The sequence below is a fragment of the Brachionichthys hirsutus genome, chromosome 15 (assembly GCF_040956055.1).
Source record: "Brachionichthys hirsutus isolate HB-005 chromosome 15, CSIRO-AGI_Bhir_v1, whole genome shotgun sequence".
Classification (NCBI taxonomy): Eukaryota; Metazoa; Chordata; class Actinopteri; order Lophiiformes; family Brachionichthyidae; genus Brachionichthys; species Brachionichthys hirsutus.
This window is the reverse complement of record NC_090911.1, coordinates 11,070,700-11,079,714: the sequence shown is the minus strand read 5'-3', so window position 1 is coordinate 11,079,714 and position 9,015 is coordinate 11,070,700.

The following is a 9,015-nucleotide window of genomic DNA, read 5'->3' as shown; positions in this document are numbered from 1 at the left end:
CAACAACAACAACTTTTCACTGCTTCTTCTGATTTACTTTTCTTGAACTTCTAATTTTAATTTCAATTCCATTCCAAAGCACAAACACTGGAAGAGCAGCTGATTAGGTGATTGGCAACAGGTGAGCCAGAGAGGGGGGGGGGGGGGGGGGGGAGAGCTGAGCGACGGGCCTATCAGCGGAGGAGAGGGGGGGGGAGCTGAGCGATGTTCCTATCAGCGGAGGAGACACACCCATAAATAGGAGGGGCCAGACGAGCGCTCTGATCAGATCTCAGTTCTTATTGTTTTATCTTGTCTCATTTTTAATCCTGGTGCTTATTCTTTTCGAAGTTCTTTATTATTTTCGTTTACTCGTTTTTACTGTGGGCTTCATTTTGATTTTTTTTTTACGCCATTTCATAATTCTCCCACTCCATTTTCTTCCATTCACCTTAGACAACAAAATTCCCTTCGCATCGAACACAACGACATCCAAACGACGACATCCAAACGGCTGGTGTCTTTCCTCGTCTCTGCAGCAACCGTTCGCCACATTGACCTTCCTCTCTTTGCACGGGGGAAAACAGTCTGACAAGTCATCCTCAGGCTTTTCACCAGTTCACGTCAAATACGCTCGCCTCTGTCTGAAAGGATAGAGGTTTAAAAGCCCTTGTTGCAGTGCCTATCATTAACTCCGGATCGTTTTGCGTATCTAAGGCCTCTATTGTTGTTGTTTTTTTCTTCAAGAAACGGCGTTATCGTTTGAAAGTAGCCACTCAGAGATCCCAAAATGTCAAACGCGTTCATGTCATGCTTTATTTCTTTCGCCGTGGATGTAAAAAAAACATTTAACAGAAAACAGAGAAAAGAAATGTGACATTTCCTCGTCTTCATAACAATGAATACCCGGGAGCGGGTAGCACTAGCGTGCAGCCGTGCAAATGTGCTGACCGTCTGCTGCACCATTTGCACGGGGGAGATAAAGCCCTCATGCATTTAAACATGGCCTCGTCGGGCAGGTGTCGCGTTTCGCTTTCCAGAACCTGAGGGCGGTTTCACCTTTGCCATCTCTGCTGCTCGCTTCGCGTTAATTTAGGCACCGTTTAAATCTCTGTGCTGTGATTGGTCAGAAAACGTAACTTCAGAGTCTCCCCCTGCAGCCCTTTGGCGGTCCACTCGCCAACTTCTCCTTCTTCCGGCCTACTTTCCCCACAACGCTTGACTCCGTTCCTCTTTGACCGGTGACGGCGAGGTGACGGACGGCGTCATCGGTCCCACGCGACGCCGTTTTGGAAATTGCAAATCCAGCTGACATCACAGTTATCGGTGGCAGGGTTCGAGCGAGGTGAGGGTCCGCCATGTTTTTTATGTCAAGTTGCGAAGCTGTGATGGATGGATGTCGAGAGAAAGCGCAAGGTCTGGCGCCGCTCGCTCTCAATGACACTCCCTCTCCGTGTTGCAGCGCGCGGGCGGCCATGTTGGCGCGCTTGGAAGGTAAAGCTGCTCGCAAACGACGGATGACAAATGATGCTGCAGTTGAAGGGCAAAGACGGCGTCCTTGCTTCTCCTGTTAATTTGACAGTTTGGCATCCATCAGCTTCTCGCGCGGTGAAATCTGCGGCGTTTACCTTTTCTAAACTTCAGTTTGTAGAGGAAAGTTAAACAAGGTGTGCAAAAACGTGCAGCTAATTAAATTAAGTATGATCATCGTGAGAGCTAATCTGTTTCCTGCAGCTTTGTCTGCAGGATTATATGTGGAACACTTTACACACCCAACAGCTGTTTCTGAAGACGCATCGTTTTCTGTACCAAAATAAAATCTATAGAAAAGCAATCGGAGAGCGCAGACCTCTGCCAAGCAGCTCAGCCCCCCCCCCCCCCCTTCCCCCCATACTGTGATCTACAGTTACTTTATCTGTATTTTTAGTTTCCTTAACCATGAAAACAAACCTTTATTAATTGGATTCACGTTGAAATCACTAAAAGCACACTTTCAGTAATGCCGGATTCTTCTGGATCTATAGAGGAATATATTTTGACTACATATGTCAGGTTTATCACCTGAAGCATCGGATTTGGAATCAAAATCTTTGTAATACACTATCTAGATCCGCTGGGAGCAATTATTGAGATGAAAACAAAAGCGTCATAATTTCCCACAATTCATTTACCTCCCATGCTTATTAAACTGGCGGCTTCACAGATAGTACTTGTGACGGACTAGCGGGTTAGCGGCTCGTCCAGTGGGCGGCGGCGTCTGTTTGATTCACACCAATGTGATCAAGTCCACGTTGCATGATGGAGTAGAACTCTTGCGTGTCTGCAAAAAGAAAAATGACACAACTACAGTGAATTATTTAATCATTCACGCCTTTGCTGGAGCCGAGGAGATGTGGGCCCGTTGCGAGTGTCTTCTGAAGCGGGGATGGCTGATCCCTGACGACTTTGAACGCCGGATGAGTGTTGAAGAACCGGCTCCCTGCTGCTCACAGACTCTTCCCACTTTCGTCTCCATGATCCAACCGCGTGAAACGCCAAGCAGCCAGACCGAAGAACACAAGCGCATTCCTTGTTCCGCCGGGTTCCTCGCTCTTTACGCTGCGATGCTCTGACATTTCCAAGTCTCTTACCGCATCCCAGACCTCGCTTCGAGTCTTTTGGAGTGCGAGAATAGACATTTTGCGGTTATGCGGGCAAACAGGAAGACATACAAGTACAAATAGACGTAACATAACCAGTGGACGTAAGAGCAAGTTTGTTATTGGCGGAATGAATAGATGGTGGCGCCGAGGTTCTCGGCAGGGACGAGACGGGAAGAAAAGAGAAGAGAAACGAGTGATTGGAGGGGCTACGATGGAGGTGGGATGAAACGTTTTCACCGTGCTGAAGTGAATGGCATCGGGGGGGGGGGGGGCTTATGACGAGGGAGATGAAGCATGAAATTATCGATCAACATGACCTTGGCGTCCGCGTAAGTGATTTGGCACGCCGGTACGAGCAGAGTACGTTAACGAAACGTGCAATCCTCAAACAGAAGGATGCTGTCAACACGAAGCCGTCCAGAGGCAGAACTACTTCATGTTAAACGTGTAAAGTACGATTACCGTGTAAAGCACGATTACCGTAAACCTCATAATAAAAGCACATTTTATATTACAGTAAGAAACGTTTCATTGTTATTTTGTGTGTATCTATATAGCAATTAAAATAGTGTTTTTTATATGTGAAAAATTGGTTTTACATACGAGCGACCAGTTTTGAGGAATGGATTATACTCGTATGTCAAGGTATTACTGTATATATGTATTGAGACATTTCCTAATGAATTGTATTGTTATAAAAATTGATTGTCTACTGACAAAGTCCTGGGGAGGAGAAGGGAGGACAAATGTTATTATGTTATTGTAAGAAATCTGACCCTTTTCTGTTCATCTGGGATTAAAAAGCCTCTGAAATATTTCCCCGAGTCTCCGTTTCATTGAGCAGTGATCCAGAATAAAATACATTCATTCATTCATTCAAAGTTCAATCAACTCTGTCCTTTCAAATCTCATTCCAAATTCTCTGAGCACTTTGAAAACTCACAATTATTTTTTTTTAGGACATTCCAATTTTCAAATTAATAACCTTATTACATTTGGAAGAACCGAGCCTCTTCTTCTCATTTATTTTCCTTCCTCAGCTGAATCTCCATTTCGATTTACCGCCCGTCGAACAGATGCACCCGCAACATCTGGAGGATGTACTTCCTTCTGGCTTTCTTCTCGATGAGTGGAAATCATTTCTGTTTCTGGTTTATCTGCCTGCTGGAGGTTTTTTTCCCTTGCTCTTCTCGGGACAGACGACGTGTTCACACTCGGCTACAGACAGCACGGTGTCATCCAAGCAAATAGTTTTAATGAGACAGAATGCACCAGGCGTTCGTGGGGTGACTGGATGCTGCCCGTCTGCCGGAGTGACGGTTCTTCCAGCGTCCGTGTTCATCGGTGCATGCAGGTGATGGCGGGACTGGAGTCCTCATTTCTAATTAATATATATATATATATATAGCAGGATTACAAATGTAGAATTCCTTTGCTTCTCCCACAACTGAAATAAATCGTGTGTTTTTCGATGCCTCTTGCTGGTTTTCTGCTCCTTGGGGGGGCTGCAGCATCCACGGGAGACGGCTCCTGATGGTTTGACAAGTGTGACATTTACAAATAAATCTCTGGGGGGCTGTTTGAAAGCGCAGACACATTTTCTTTCCTGACAAACTTTGATGAAAGCCGAGCAGACACGACTGATGTTCTCCCGCTGCGCGTCTGCTTCTCTTTGCCGGTCCTCTGGCTCGTCCTGAGCTCACCTCGAGGCCGGCGAGCCGATCTGCGTCCACGTAAAGCCGTCCTGGCCGTCCAGCCAGAGTGGCTGAGGATGAAGCCTTACTTGTCGCGTCACCAGATGGCTTTCTCGCCGTGAAGCAGGAGATCACTCTTCATCACTCCGCTGCTTTTTCTTCTGTCTATGTTACACTATTCAGGTGTAAAAGCGCTCAGGATAATATTTGTCGCTCCTATTAGAGCCTGAGAGTAGAAACCGGAGCCGGGGCACCTCCAGGATTCTCCATCCGGGAGATATTCCATCTCACCGTCCTCCTCGGCAGACATTTATTCCCCCCTTTCATAGATCAGGTCACGCGTCTCCTGGCTGAGGTCACGGTAATAAAGACAGCACTGCAGAAAGACTTGAAAATAGCCAGAAAAGAATCAGCAGAACGTCAAGATTCTCATTTCAAGAGCACAAAAATGTAACATTTTTTAATCCAGGATAGGCAAAGGAGCAGAAGCAGCTTCTGCCCTGACCCTCGTAAAGCGTAATTTACACGGCGCTGCAGCCGAGTCCTCATGGATGCCGGATCATTATCTGCCATAGATGCGAGTGAGATGTCTGCAGCACGAGTGGAAACGATGAGTGGAGACGCTTAAAGTCGCTGCAGAAACACACGACGAGTCGCAGACATGGAGACATTTTTATATTATGTCTCAACTTCTTTTTGAAAAACACCAGCGGTGAAAATGGAGAATAGTTAATTACTGACCGACATATTTGATAAAGACGGGCACAAAGTAAGTGTACGTTTAGCATCGTATCGCTGCAGCTGCGTGATCGACGGCGGCGCCGGTCTGCAGCAGTTTAACAAAGATAAGAATTACAGCTCAGGTGTTTGTCTATGATAGCACAGCTGGAAATAATGAGTGTAGCTCCTGTAGTGGGGAGAGGGGGGGGCTGGATAACAGAATACAGAATAAAAACAACACAAACTGTTGGTCCCATTAGTTTGTTCGTGCAGAAGCAGCACCGGGCGAAAGAAAAGGTAGAAAACAGAGTAGAAATTGTGCAATTGACTCATCTGGGGCTCTGAGGAACGAGTGACAGAACAAAGGTCTATAAATAGACAGAGGTTAGGGTTCAGGTTCAGGTCCCCCCCCCCCCGATGAGCCTTCAGACCTGCATTCAGCCCCGAGGCTCAGATGGTTTACTATATGAATCAGGGCAAATTAGGATAAGCCTGAGGCTAATTTTGTACACGCAGTTTTTCCCTTTCAATCTGTTTTTTTTTTTCCGGAATGAGAGGAAATGTGCGGCACAGATAGGAGGATTTGAATTCCGCTCAATAGCTGTTCAATTTTTTTTTATTATCAGGCAGGACTTCATTTTTAGGCGGCCATCTGCATAGCGTTAATTAGTTCCTTCATTTTATCCGGTTTAATTGAGTCATTCTGGGTCAGAAATGACATTTCATGGAATTCTTATGCCCATGAATCTGTTGTTCAGGTCCGTCGCAAGTAAACAAAAGAAAACTGCTTATCGTGCGGAGGACGGCGTCGTTGAAAACAACATCGATCTGCCGGAAAAGCCTTTTGTTGCCTACGTGATTTCCCAAGGCATGATTTCCCTCCTCCACCGCCGCACCACGCTATTTGATTATAGCTTATCAATCCTGCACAACATGGCAAAAATTAAATTGGATTGCGGTTTTATTGTTGGCACGGAGTCCACCTGCTGCACAAACAAACTTGCAGAAGGAGGTGGAACGGAATGACGCTCCTTTTCCCCAGCTGACCGGGCGAACATCGCCGGGAAGAGGAGTCTCAACTCTTATCTAGAGAGTTTCACATAATGACAAAAAAAGCAAAAAAAACACTGAGCTTAGTTTGCCTGATGGAATCAGTAATATACAATTCACTTGTTATGACATCGCATGAGAAGGCTGAAAGAGCTCATTACGTTTACTGTCATCTATTCTAACCCTCCTTCCAGGCAAATGCAACAAACGCCTACCTGACTTGATTATAAAACCACACTGCGGCATCACAGTTGCTTAGAACCTTATACTGAAATGATAAGTTAAGACTCATTTATTTCCCATTTATTTTTAAAGTGGCGCCTACACATTGTAGAGCTCTTAAACTTTGCACCTGATACTTAAATACAGTCTCCAGCGTGAGCTTTAAGTGAAGCAACGACCCGTGATGTTAATATTTGGCTTTCAAAGTGATGCGGACTTTAGAGATTGAATATAATCTGCGCTACAAACCGATTGATCAGTTTTCTCTCGTCTTGCACATATGATGTATTCCTTCAGTTCAGCCTGGAGTCTATGTAGGGCAACGGGAAAGCTATCAGTCACAGGGCAACACTCTTTATTCCCATTTTAATGCAGGAAGAAGCGGGAATGGTCCAGTTAAATGTCTGCAGATTGGTGCGGTGGCAGGAAGTGGGTGGAGCTAGACAGTGAACCTAACAGGTGTGTGACTGGGTGTGGCAGTGGGGGGCGGGGGGGGGGGGGGGGGGGGGGGGGACAAGGGAATGCCAGAGCCATCTGGTGGACAAACGGAAAATTACAATGACCGTGTTTGAGGACGTTGGAAAGTGGCCGGAGGAATGGACGAAGACAAAGTGTGACAGGATGAGGTCACTCCTCCCATCAAAACAACACGCTGTGTGTGCGTGTGTGTGTGTGTGTGTGTGTGTGCTCTTGGCCGTTGCAGATCATATTTCAGCATTGTGTCTCATTACTATCCCTGCCGGTATCACCACACTGTCGGCCCGATGCCACATTACCCTCGGAGTCGCCTTCTGAAGCTCCCCATACATTACATGTTCCCAAAACCGGCGGCCTTAAACAGATGAGATGTGTCGCGCCTTTGAACCCACCATGGAGCTGCCACCTCTCGCCGCTGCAGCGTGGAGAAGGGGGGGGGGTGGGTAGGGAATAATGGCGTGTCATCCGGTAATGAGTGCACTGCGGATGAACTAGCCCTTTTAATGGATTTATAATTAATGCCTGTGTGTTTGGCCGATGCCACTGATGGCTGCAGAGAGTCAGGATAATGTTCTGGAATTACAAAGTCATTTCAGATCAGCGCCGCAGATCAAGCCGAGGCCACAGAATCAGAGATAAGAGGTGCATTTTTTATTCCATGAGAGGTGCTGCTCCGGCAGCTTCTGTCCCTCTTCTGCCTCCTCTTCATCTCTGGTCCATCTCGTTCCGGGCGTTAAGAGTCTGATGCTGCCTCCGCTATAAGGGATGCTTATTAATGCTCCACTTTTGAGGGTCAGAAAACACAGCTGGGGGGGGGGATCTTTGGTTCAATAAGCCTCTACATCCATATTTCTCATAGCAGAGATATAAGCATGGCGGTGCGAGGTTACGTTTGGGATGAGGCAGAAAAGGGACATTTTTATGGACATCTGGTGTCTTCGCACAGATTACAGTAGAAAGACTCAAGAGGTTGAGATTATTAAGATCAACATCAACAAAGAGCGGCCGACGGAAAGCCGCAGGTTTTGGAAAGTCTTTGCTGATTTATTCGTTTTAATTTAACCTATTTATGTTGAGACTAAAAAAAACAATCCACCGAAATGTCCTCCTTATAAATTCACTTTAATACTTAAAATGGAAATAAAAAAGGAATATTATTAGTTTCCTGTTTGTTGTGCATTTAATTATTTAATGATGCTGCCAATGAAGTCAAAGACAGTTTTGCAAATGTTTCCTGCCTGTCTATCGTTGACATGTTCGTCTTTCCACGGAACACCGTCTTCCCGATTCCTCCTGAAATGATGAGGCTTGTCTGGGAACTCAAGCTTTGGAACATTTGAATTAAAATTCTTGGCTTTTGCGGTCTGATTTCATTTTTAATGTTTACCCAGGCTGCAGGCACAAACAACTGGCATGCTAAATTGTATAGCAACGACTCCATCGCGTTCCTGGCAATCCGTAATAGAGTTGAGATGTCCTGTGAGAGCGCTGTTTGATTCAGACTCCTGCATATTTAAAGTCCACTTCCTGATTTAAATGCTGCAGGTATCGGTTAAAGTGTGTGTGTGTTACAGTCACACACACACACACACACACACACTTCATCTGCCTCACATCGGAATCTGAATTTCGCCCGGTTTGAACGATCCAATCAGGGAGAGGTCGAGAGAGGGAGGAAGAGATGGCAGGAGGAAGAGAGGGAGCAAGGACCATTATGGGCCTGGTTCTGAAACACAACAGGTGGATCCATTTAAACGTGTGTGTGTGTGTGTGTGTGTGTGTGTCTGCCTTACATCCCGGCTGAGTGTTGGATCAGACGTCTTCGGCTTCTTGGAGCGTCTCTCTCTCCTTCAGGCAGCCGTCAGTCATCTGCAGCGTGTTTTCTATTCATGGATTCACATTCCAGCGTGATGCATGCAGGATGCTCCCGCCGGAGATCCTTTCTAGGACGCTCACGCCTTCCTGGATCAAAAGGATGAGCACATAGCGAGCTCGGAAATGACTTTTCTTTCAACTTCTCCCGTATGAAGAACAAAGGACAGAAAACAAGCGTGGCGGGAATCCAACTTTAGCCTATTCAGCACTTTCCACAGGCTGACTTTGTTCTTTGTTTTCCAACAGTAGTTTCCTTAATTGTGTGTTAATTGATCCCCTTGTGCGCCGAATATCTTATCTCATTGTGGAAGCCTGCTAAAGTGTCTCTTCGAATCGCTCCTTTTCTTAAAATCCCT